This window comes from Lipotes vexillifer, unplaced genomic scaffold (genome assembly GCF_000442215.2).
Source record: "Lipotes vexillifer unplaced genomic scaffold, Lipotes_vexillifer_v1.1 scaffold458, whole genome shotgun sequence".
NCBI classification, from domain to species: Eukaryota; Metazoa; Chordata; class Mammalia; order Artiodactyla; family Lipotidae; genus Lipotes; species Lipotes vexillifer.
This window is the reverse complement of record NW_006783957.1, coordinates 1974221-1986651: the sequence shown is the minus strand read 5'-3', so window position 1 is coordinate 1986651 and position 12431 is coordinate 1974221. Positions and strand designations below refer to the sequence as shown.

At 40.8% G+C, this 12431-nt stretch overlaps 1 protein-coding gene across 1 annotated transcript in view; it reads left to right on the top strand.

The window, feature by feature from the left end:
* Nucleotides 1-12115: 12115 nt before the first annotated feature.
* Nucleotides 12116-12431, top strand: part of CTNND2 (catenin delta 2) — a 950773-nt gene continuing 950457 nt past the window's right edge. The window contains exon 1 of the mRNA XM_007456448.1: nt 12116-12342. The gene's annotated coding sequence lies outside the window, so the exon portion shown is untranslated. The remainder of the gene's footprint in view (nt 12343-12431) is intronic.

The window sequence follows — 12431 nt, the reverse complement described above, 5'->3', positions numbered from 1 at the left end:
GCAATATCCCTTTGTATTATTTTTATTATTGGTTGCTAGGGGAAATAATGCACTACCTCAATGAAGACATAGAAACCTTGAAATCCTATAAGCATAAATGCCAACTGACATTTATGTTATAGTTGCTAAATGTGTTACATTTATGTACATCAAAAAACACACGAGAAAATGTTAGAAGTCTCGTTTTTAACAGTCATATATCTATAACCAGACTTAAGAGGAGAGAAGAGTCTTTTGTATTTGTCCAGATATTTACTATTTCTGTTGCTCTTCCTTACTTTCTAAAGTTTCGAGTTTTCCTCTGATATTTCCTATCAGCCTAAAGAACTTCCTTTAACTTTTCTATTAGAGCAAGACTGCTAGTAATGAATTTTCTTGTTTTCTTTCATTTGAGGATGTCTTTATTTTGCCATTCATGCCCAAAGGATATTTTCAATGAATTTCAAAATCTGGGTTGATATTCTTTTCTTTCTGTTTTTTTTTTTAAAGATTTGTTCCACTGTTTTATACTTCCATACCTCTTTTGGGAAATCTGTGGGTTTTTCCCAGTTGTTATTTTCCTCTATGAATGTATTGTTTTTCTCTAACTGCTTTTAAGGTTTTTAAAACGTTTTAGTTTTCAACACATTTATTTTGATGAGTCCTTTTCCTTCTTTCTTTGTATGGTTCTTTCCCCTTCTTCTTTCCATACATAATTGTGTTTTTTATTGCATTCTGAAAAATTCAGATAATAGCTTGAAGAGGCACTGGGTTACATTATTTTTCCTCAAAAAATACTGCTTTATGTTGGCAGACAGTTAAGTCCAATAGGATATGTTGATCTGTCATGCTCTGGTTTTAGGCTTTCTTCAAAGAGGTCTATTACAGTTTTTTCTTTTTTCCCCCCATACTTCTAGATTGTAGCCCTCAATCCTAACGTGCAGCTAGCTTTACTTTTTGTATGAGTTTGCTAGGGCTGCCTTAGCAAAATCCCACATACTGAGTGGCTGAAGCAACAGAAATATAATTTCTCACAATTCGGAAGGCTGGAAGTCCAAGATCAAGGTCTCAGCAGGATGAAATTCTCTTGAGGTCTCTCTCCTTGATTTGCATATAGCCACCTTCTCATCATGTCCTCACATGGCCTTTTCTCTGTGTGTGGATATCTGTGGTTACCTCTTCCCTTTCTTATAAGAACACCAGTCCTATTGGATTAGAGCCCAAACTCTCTGAACTTATTTAACCTTAATTACCTCTTTAAAGATTCCATTTTTACATGCAGTCGCACTGGGGGTTAAGGTTCCCACATATGAATTCTGAGAGAACAGAATTCAGTCCATACACTCTTTAACCTGATATCTCAACTCAATCTTTGATTTGTTCATAAAGACTTTCTACTCTATTTAGGCCTGACCACCCAAGTTTCCATAATACAAAACAAGTTCCAGGCTCTCTGCTCAGCTTGCTGCTGCCCAGCAGTTACTCTCTACCTAGCTTTTATGAGTCTTGTGCCCCTCTAATGAATCCAGGATTTGGTCAAGACACCCAAGAGGGAGCTCAGTGGAAACTTCTGGATTTCCCTATCCATGACTCCTCCTTTTCAAGTACCCTGTCTTCCAGATCACAACCAGCTTAGTAATCCCCAACTCTGATATCTGCCTTTTTCTGTCCAGTGAAACTACTGCTCTTGTTTGCATTCTAGATAAATGCACCACACCCCAGAAAATTTTCCTAGGAAGAAAACCAGTATAAAAGAAGGACATCCTTTGTAAGTATCCTCTCTCTGAAGGACCTCAGCCTCACACTGACTGCTGTCCAATATCTGCAACTTGCTGTAGTTCATATATTTTGTACATGACATAATAGGTTTTATGGATACTGTAAAGATGTCATAGTTGCATCTCACAGGTTTTGATATACATATGCTTATCATTTATGTGAATATAATTCAACCTTCTTAAGTAGATTTATTCTTAAGTAGTATAGATTAATCTCCTAACAGGGAGAATATTGTGCTTTCTATTTTTTTTTTTTTTTTTTTGCGGTATGCAGGCCTCTCACTGTTGTGGCCTCTCCCGTTGTGGAGCACAGGCTCTGGACGCGCAGGCTCGGCGGCCATGGCTCACGGGCCCAGCCGCTCCGCGGCATGTGGGATCCTCCCGGACCGGCGCACGAACCCATGTCCCCTGCATCGGCAGGCGGACTCTCAACCACTGCGCCACCAGGGAAGCCCCTCTGCTTTCTATTTTTTAAATTGAGTTATAATTAACAAGCAATATTATATTCGTTTCATGTGTACCACATAGTGATTCAATACTTTTATACATTATGAAATGATCACCACAATAGTTATTCATTTCTGACTTAATTCCACAACTGCCTGAGAATATGCTCTGAATGATTCCAAACATTTCAAACTTGTTGTGACTTGCTTTATAATCCAGCATGTGATAGATTTTTGTCAAATGTTACATGTGCATTTGATAATATTTTGCATATAATGTGTTAAGTTAAATTTATTATTAAAATTAATTTCAGTTATATTTTTAAGTTCTGGAATTCCCAGTGGATTCTTTCTCATAGATTCCAATTCTCTGGTGAACTTCTCCATCTTTTCATGTTTTTCTCTATTTTTTCCTACCTTCCTATATTTTCTTGAACATATTGATCATTATTATTTTAAAAATCTTGTCTGCTAGTTTCAATATCTGGGTCACCTATATTTCTATTTTTATCATAGATTTGTTGATTGGCTATTGGTCATTTATTCCTATCCTTGCATAATAAATTTTCCTGAATATTGGACACTGTAGATTAAAAATTGTGGAGTTTTGCATGAAAGGGTTCACTCTTTTCTCTGTTAGTCAAATAGATGACCTGGTCACCTCTAATGTAATCAGGGACTTTTAGCTGAATTTAGCTGGGGCCACAGCACTGTTAGGCGTCCATCTATCTCTGTTTTTCCCAGTTCTCAGAGAGCAACCTTCTAGGAATTTTTAACTTAAAACATGATGAGCTTCCCAAGACACTATCTCAGGAAGGTCTTGGATGCAAATGTTTTTGTCTTCTGCATAACAAGACTGTTAAAATTATATTCTGATTTTCAGAGCCTTTTTTCTTAACTTTTTAGTCCAATGCAGTTTCAGAAATTAGCAAATTTTTGAAGGGAAAATCAGCCATGTTTCAGCCTCAGTTCTCTCTCTGTTTCCCCCTTCTCACTGGGATCTTGATTAGGTTTTAATTTGAAGCCCTAGGAGATCAGCAAAACCTCTGCTTGCATCTGTGTCTCAAACGATGACCCTCTGCCCAGGAAAATTCTCAAAACTCAGCCTCTTTCACTGCATCCAGTATTGGCAAAGGTTCCAGGGAAAAAGCAGATACACAGCGTCATTTCAACCTTCCATATCCTCCGCTGTTCTGAAATCTTGGAGCCTCTAGTCATTTTTGCTTCAGCAGATTTCTGATACTTTAGAGAAATATTTTGGTTTTTATTCACTAATTATAATTATTTTCAGTAGAAGCATTGGGCTGCCACAAGTGATTCCATCTTAATCAGAAATAGAAGTTTGATCTATTTTTCAATTGGGATGTTTATCATTTCCAACAACTTGAGAAAACAGTCTTAATTGAAACTTTATTATCATGGAAGAAATCATGTAATAACAGCTAAATGTATAATATAGAAAATTGACTATATAATTAATAACCTTATAATAAGAAAGTATAGTCATAAAAATGAAATGGGAAAATTACAAGAATATAATTCTAACTGAATAAGAGGATGTACATTTGTGGACTATAATTAAACAAACTGCTTTAGTTCTGGGTCATGTGATTATGATTTTTTTTCTTTTTCATAATTTTTGAATTTTCTAATTTATTTATTATGAGAATTTGTTGCTTTTAAAACAAGTAAAGTTTTACACAAAGTTAATGTTCAGTTACTTGGAAAATTCATCCCCAACAATTCTGCAAGCTTGATGGGTATGACTGCAGGAAATATAAAGTCTAACCAGCCATGTACGTGTTCCATGTACACAGACAAAATCTTAGAGAATATGGGAACTATTCAATAACATTATTATCAAAAGATAAACTAAAGTGATAAATTGTATACAATACCCAATTAATGCATATAAGATATATACCAGCATGAACTATAACAAAGAGGAAAGCTACTTGACACTGGTCTGGATGTCATGCATCTTGGAATTCCTAAAATTTCAGTGAAAGCAATAAACACAGCTGGTTTACAAAATGAAGATCAGTGTAAACTCTCATCATTAGTCTATGAGATATACTGATCTGCATGTGGAAGAAATGCTTATTAGGAATAATGAATATGAAAAGCATTCATTGACAGGAGTGTATCACCTCTGTGTCTTGATGACTGAATAAGATACGAACAATCAGATAATAGGTGTGCTTTGCTATAGCAGCTAAAACAGCAGGAGTAAAAGGGCATTTGAATGTCATCACTTATATTCTCCATAATTTATTAGTTGCTCACTGTATGCTAGGCATAGAGCCATTCATTCATGTAATTCTCACAATAATCTAAGAAGCAAAATTTTGCTTATACTACCTAAAAAATAGGTAGTAAAATGAGTTCTTCAAGAAATTTAATCAGTAAATTGATTTCAGAATGTGAACTCTATACAACCTTAGAGTAACATTGTAATGGTGGAAAACAATAAGGAGACCCAGAAACTGAAAATCGTTATTCATTTTGGGAGACTGTGTTAAAATCATTGGGTTATGTAGGGTGGACTCATTTTGCAAAACTTTGAACATGACTTCATTTATTGGTCAGTGACAAAAATCTCATTCTATATTAGATTTTTTTTTTTTTTTTTTTTTTTTTTTTTGGGGACCCCGGGCCTCTCACTGTTGTGGCCTCTCCTGTTGCGGAGCACAGGCTCCGGACACGCACCCGTGTCCCCTGCATCGGCAGGCGGACTCTCAACCACTGCGCCACCAGGGAAGCCCTATTAGATTTTTTTAATCATTGATTTATTTTCTAATACATGTAATTTCTGACCATATTCATGTAGTCATTTCGCTGAAATAATTTAAATTTCATAGAAATATATTGCAAGGGAAATACTTAAAGTGATAACAGCTATAGTAAGCAGAGGGGTGAGATTACGAACATATATATCCGATATTGCATTTGGCTGCACGTAACAGAAACCTACTACAATGGCTTAACCAAATAAAGGTTAATTTTTCTCCCATAATAAGAAGGTAAGGGAGTAGAAGTCCCAAGTTGGTACAGCAGCTTCAGGAAACTTTCAACATCCTTCTATTTTAGGTTTAGCCACCTTTGGTCTGTGGCTCTCATTCTATGGAAAATTCCCAGTTGCAATGTGGCAGGTCCAAATCCAGCCTGCAGTCTGCATTTCAGACCGTGGGAAGAAGGAAGGAACAAGCAACATTGGGGAATTTTCCACAAAAGCAAACTGCTCTCTGAACACTCCCTTAGGCTCTCATGTTTGTCTTGATGACAGATGACAGGGAGCAGCAATAGAAGCTGAGAAGTGTTTTTTTTTTTTTTAATAAATTTATTTATTTATTTATTTGGCTGTTGGGTCTTTGTTGCTGTGTGCGGGCTTTCTGTAGTTGCAGTAAGCGAGGGCTACTCTTTGTTGCGTTGTGTGGGCTTCTCTTGTGGATCATGGGCTCTAGGTGCGTGGGCTTCAGTAGTTGTGGCACGCAGGCTCAGTAGTTGTGGTGCAGGGGCTTAGTTGCTCCACAGCACGTAGGAATCTTCCCAGACTAGGGCTTGAACCCGTGTTCCCTGAATTGGCAGGCAGATTCTTAACCACTGTGCCACCAGGGAAGTCTGAGAAGTGTTGTTTTATAGGTGGTCACATTCCTCTCCAAACAAAATTTGGGTCCTGTACAAAAGGAAGATGGGGAAGATAGATATTGGGAAGGTAACCAACACCGTTTTGGACTTAATTAGATTAGTTTGGCTTAATTAGAAGAGTGAATAGAGAAAGTAGAGGATAAATAAATTTGAAAGGCCAAATCAAATTTCTAAGGCAAAACAACACAATAAATGGTGATATCGACAAATATTTGGGATTCAGGGAAGAAGCTGAATCTGAAGCTGTAAGACTGAGGGAAAATCAGGATTAATTTGTATATTCTTCCTATGCATGCATGCCAAATTTGAGGCCTGTGTATGTGAGTAATCATTAATTATAATTTTTACACTATAAAAATAATAGAATAATAATTAACATGTTTGGTGGGGTCCAAACTCTTTAATAAACCCAGCTTCCCTTCCTGGGGCTACAGTATACATGATTATAATAGATAACTATTGATTTTCCTAAGTGAATCATTTAGATATTTCATTCTCAAACCTATTGAAACCCCAATGCCTATTCCTATAACAAATATTGTATAATGCTTAATTTGCTATTTTGAAAAGAAATTCACAGATATTAATGGATTTTTAAGGGCCTACACAATACTTTAAGATAAATATAGAGAAGAAACAAAAGGAAACTTATTTAAAATAAAATGTTATGTTTTTCTTTATGTAAATGCTTGGTCACAAGTAGGTTTGAAGAGCTAACCAAATACTCAGTTACTTCCCCCTACATGTAGCATCACTGTAATGATAATGGCTATAACAACAGACTGATACAGGAGTCTTCTTTTGGTGAGAAGTATACTACTGGTGAGATTGTTCTTAATCTTCTGAACAAACCGTGGTCAATTTCTGAACAAAACAATGTTAAATCTTTCCATAATTTATATCTTAATAGCATTCTTGCAAAATTCAAGTTATATTTATATCTTAATAGCACTCCTGCAAAATTCAAGTTATATTAAAAGCATGCAAAAATTTTTCTTGCTTCTATGTAAAATGGAGTAATGTAGTAGGCTTAGTTACATGTGAACAGGTTCTTAACAACATGGATGAAAAGCTGTGAGGGATCCAAGATTCCTGTATCCTTCCTCCTGTGGGATTGTCACATATATTGCAGAATGTGTAAAATGTGTGGCTCGTGACCACAGACTGCTAGTGACAATTAGAAAAAACCCTCTTATACGTTTCTAAAATGGAAACAGTAATGCTTCCATTAAGAACCATTGGCCTAGATGTTTGGTGTAAAAACTGAAATTTTGTTGATGAAATTTTTATACTAAATCAACTCTGCCTTAAAATTTATCTAGAAAGTCTGAATGAACCTTGATAAGATCTTGCCTGGTCCACTCTTTTGGATCTTATTTTACAGGATCCTCCTTCCTATTCTTTGTCTGTAGGTATCAAGCCAGCCAGTTTGGGGAGTCAATTCCTTCATCCTCTAGAAGTGCATTAAATTTATAAGCATTGCTGATAAATTATAGCATAATATTTATTTCTCCTTGTTACCAATGCCTGTTATTAAGATCCTGCGTCCACACTCCATAATTTGATGTTTTCTTTCTGTATATGTAATTCACCAATGCCTGTTGACCTAGACTTCTGACTCATTGCCCGGTTCTGATCTGTAATGCTTAGCCTTCTCCATGCCTGACCAGCCTACATTGGATTTAGACATTTTTAAAAAATTAATTAATTAATTAATTTTTATTTTTTGGCTGCACCATGCGGCATGCGGGATCTTAGTTCCCGGACCAGGGATCTTAGTTCCCGGACCAGCCCCCTGCAGGGGAAGGGTGGAGCCTTAACCACTGGACCACCAGGGGAGTCCCAGATTTAGACATTTTAATACTAGGTTGTAACTTTTGATACATGTAGGGGCCTTCATTAGATCCCTCACTGCTCTTTGATTCCTTCCCTGGGTTCACTCCTGTTCCATTGTATGTCCAAGAACCTCAGCCCTTACTGAACACACTCATTGTAGCCCTCTTCTTGCTTTGCTTCAGTACTTTAGGTCCTATTTCCTCACCATGCTACCCATGTCCTGGCATAAAACACGAAATTCCTGGAAGAGGCAAAAACAATGAGAAAACATGGAAAGAAAGACATTGATTAAAAGAATCATCAATACCGTCAGCATAGACAATTAGAAAGAAATAAGGCTATATGAGTGTGGTTACCTCGTCAGTGTTTTTCTTTTCTCCCATTGTCTAATAACCCCAATTTATAATTCCATAAGGATAGGGATTTAGTTTTCTTGCCTATTGTGTGCTATTGATTCTCCAAATTTTATCCAGTGTCTAAACCACAGTAGATGCTCAATAAATGTTTGCTGGTGAATGAATGAATGACACCATCACATGAATAGTAGCAGCAGTAAAAGGTAGGTTGTATGAAAGTGAGAGGTTTCAAATCAAATAATGAAATAACCCACACATTGGTCTTAATTATAATGGTTAATTCAAATTAGTTAACTTACTTTGAAAGTCTTTCAATAACATTCTCTAGAAACAAATGCATACTTCTATGACCAGTAACAGTGTTTATTAGCCATATATATGTGTGTATGTGTATATATATATATATATATATATATATATATATATATATATAGTTTTGTCCCTATTTTAGAGAATTTGATTTGAAATTTAAATTGCAAATTTTAAAGGAGTATCATTACTCTCTCTGTTTAAATGCTGGACAGCAACAACAATCACTCACATAGTTTAATTTTCCAACTTGAGAAATTTCCACTTGTTTATCCAGTGGGTAATTCACTTTAAAAATTACAGGAATACTACCTTCTCTTTGAACCTCAATGGCAAGTTACATTGCTATATTTAAATCACTTCAAATCAAACAAGAGTGTCAATGTCCTAAAATTGGCATATTTTGAAGTATAAAATATGATACATTAATGTCTAAGAATATTTTAAACTATTTGGTCTTATTCCTAAAAAAATAAGTAAAATTTCCATATAGAATATATTTGCTTCAAATTTTGAATTGATCTGAAAAATCCAGAGGTAGAACATTCAATATTTAGATGTTATTTCTGCATCACATAACTCTTTTGGTGTATAAACAGAAGAAACAGTAAAAAATTTCTCTTTTAGCATTGAGTACTATAATTTGAAAATAATAAGTTAATAATTTCCTGGTCTCATGGTGAACTAGGGAATTCAGAATATTCCTTTTCACAGGAACCATCTGAAGCAGGAGGCAAAAGATGGCAGCAGTGAGTCGTTCCAAGATCTCACACTACCCAGAATCATTTTATTTTATTTTTCAATATTATCAAATTGTGCATTTACTAATATCTTCAGTTACAAATTATTTTAGAAGAACAGAAATCATCTGCCCTCTAAAGAAGTCTATAGGGACTGCCTACGGGTCATTTCCAAGGGATACAATTAGTGAATAGGGTTTGCTATTGCTCAGCTCAAAAATAACTCTAAAAAACTTTAGAAAATTATTTTCTTAACTTAGATCTATATGGGCATATAAGACACCTGTATTTGCTGTGGATGGTATCTATACACCTACCTCAAATTTAATCCAAAATGGAACTGACCTACCCTCCAAGTCTGCATCTGCCGCCTCCCCCCCCACCCTGGCCAAAGACTTCCTGAGTTAAAAGATGCAAAGAGGAGTACAGGATAAATTTATTTTTTCTAAATATCTGACCAAAGCTATGGTGAAAACAAAGAACATCCTTTAAAATATAATGTGGCCTAATGGATACAGCACTGCTAATTAGTCTTGTACCAAATACTCCACAGTAACTGAACTGCCTTTCTGAGAACTAAAATAAAAAATACAGTTCAGCATCTGCTGAAAAATGGCCCAGCAGTGTCCTCCTTCAGAGGATTCAGAAGTATATATTTTTAAAATAAATTTATTTATATTTTTGGGTCTTTGTTGCTGTGCATGGCTTTCTCTAGTTGTGGCGAGCGGGGGCTGCTCTTCGTTGTGGTGTACAGGCTTCTCATTGCAGTGGCTTCTCTTGTTGCGGAGCATGGGCTCTAGGCACACGGGCTTCAGTAGTTGTGGCACACGGACGCAGTAGTTGTGGCTTGTGGGCTCAGCAGTGGTGCTGCACGGGCTTAAGTTGCTCTGCGGCACATGGGATCTTTCCCGACCAGGGATCGAACCCGTGTACCCGGCCTTTGCAGGCAGATTCTTAACCACTGTGACACCAGGGAAGCCCCAAGTCAGAAGTACTTTAACATAGAGCCAGCTTTAAACTTGGAGCCAGGTTGGAGAACTACTTTTGGAGGTGAGACCAAGCCTATATATGCCTATCCAGCCTTGAGGTAGGAGGATTAAAAACGTACGTTTGCACTGTTGTCGAAAGCCCTTGCTTAATCTTGCCCCTTGCATATATTTCTACCCGTTTAGCCTGTCTAAACACTTCTCCTTTGCTCTTACTTCAAATTTTAACTTCCTGCAAAGTATGCTAGAGAATAGCCTGGGATAAATATTCAGGTCATTTAACTTTGTTGGATAATTTCTTCTGACACAAAAGAGAAATACTTTGTTTCTGAGAACCACAAGCCCCTGGAATCCCTCTGATGACAACTTCCTGTATGCTGCCATGCTTATCTGTGTCTCGGAAACCAGCTCTGGGGAGGGGAGGAGTGAAGATCACAACCTCAGACAGTCTGGGATCCACAGGGTCAGGGATGGTGCGCGGTGGCATCATTAGGAAGGGTGTTTGCCCTGGTCCCCGGGCACGCTGCGCTCTGCCTGCCCAAGTCTTGTAATTGCAACAGGGGTGAGCCCCGTCATGACTTCCAAAACCGAGGGACACGGGTGAAGGCCCAGAGGACTTCCTTGGCACAAGGGTCTTGTTTTCTAACAAGACTTTTCACTGTTCACTGCGGTGATGCTCCTTGCTGTATTTCACAGCAAAGAGAGGCAGGCAAAGAGAAGTCCCCATGGAGTCAATGAGCTGTCAAACCAGGAGGTGACACAGAAAACCAATCTGAAAGTGACAAGAACAATACAGGGGGTATAGGAAGACTTTGGGGGAAGAAACGGGTGAGGGTTTTCATCTTAGCCTGGGAGAGGGGGTAGTGGGGGAGGAAGACAAGGTGGCAGAGGTGTGGAAGTTGGAAGAAAGAAGAGGTGGCGCTGGAGGAGGAGGTGAAGTTAGCATTACGATCCATTCAAGATCCAGACTAGACAAAGGTCTTTCTCGCAGGAAGTTACATACTTCCAGGTTCAAAACCAGAGGGATTTCGTTTAAGGAGAAAGTCTCTCCACCCGCGAAAAGCATGTTTAATCGAAGCACTGGAAGTGACAGAAGACTGGACAGACGCTGTGGGGAAGATCGGAGATGGATGTCTTGCCTTCTTCGCTCTAGAACCACAGGATTTGAGAGCCTCCATCTCCACCCAGCAGCAGTCACATTCAGCCTGCAGCCTGCCCCAGCGCACACACATGCTGTCTTAGAACCCCCTCCATCCCTGCCCTTTGTTTGCACGCTGACATCTGCCAGACCACCATAAACTGTTAGCATCTTGCACGTAAATGAAGGCACTGGCCCTATGAGCACCGTTCTAACCCCGGGTTCCAGGCCTTCCTCGGGTCCTTCCTAGCTTTCGCCTGGTTCGCGAGCACCCACCCATCTGAGGGCCGGAGTCTGCGTTCGCAAGGATGCTCGGCCCTCTCCCAACCCGCGGCCTCCTCCCCTCTCGCCTGCTGCTGCCGCTGCTGCAGCGAAAACCAGGAGAAGTGGAATGCGCACGGCGAAGCGCGGCGCTCTCGCGGCGGCACTGGGCATGCTCGGCACCCAGGGCAGGTTCGGGCGGCGGGGCGGACGCTGCTTCACTAGCCGGGCGCCCGAGCCGGCCGCCGAGGTATAGGTGGAGGCTGAGGCTGCCGCGCGCCGCGGGAGGAGCTTCGCCCGCGGCGGCGGCGGCGGCACAGGTGGCGCGGGCCGCGCGCGGGGCGCAGCACGGGAGCGCTCGGCGCCGGGCGCCGCGGCGGCCCCAGGCTCGCGCCCGCGGCGGCAGCCGGCCGAGCGGAGCTGCGGCCGAGGCGGTGGCGGCTTTCCCAGCCCGGCCGGCCGGCGGCGGCGGCGGCGGCGGCGCCCGGAGCCCGGAGGAGCCCCAAGGAGCCGGGAGGAGCCCGGAGGAGCCGGCGGGAGTCCGCAGGAGCCCCGAGCCCGCGGAGTCCGCGGAACCGGGCAGGGGGCGCTGCGCTCTCTGCGCTCGGAGGGGCCGCCGGGCCGGGCGCCGCGCACTGGCGTCGGGAGCCGCCTCTCCCCCGCGGCGCTCGCCCCTGCTCGCGGCCCGCATCCCTTGTTCCGCGGCCGCACTCAGACAACAAAAGCGGAAGATGCTGCAGTTGGGCAAGGTCAGGACCTTGCCCTGAAGCCGGGCGGCGGCGCGCACGCCTTTCCCCGGACTGAGAAGCTGTCGCTGGTGGCGGGTGCATGTTCGCGAGGAGGCAGTCGGGCGCCGCGCCGTTCGGTGAGTTGCCTTCCGCCGGGCTGCTGGGGCCAGGCGCATCCTGCTCGGCGTCGTCGTCGTCGTTCTCCTCCTCCTCGCCGCCAGTGGGG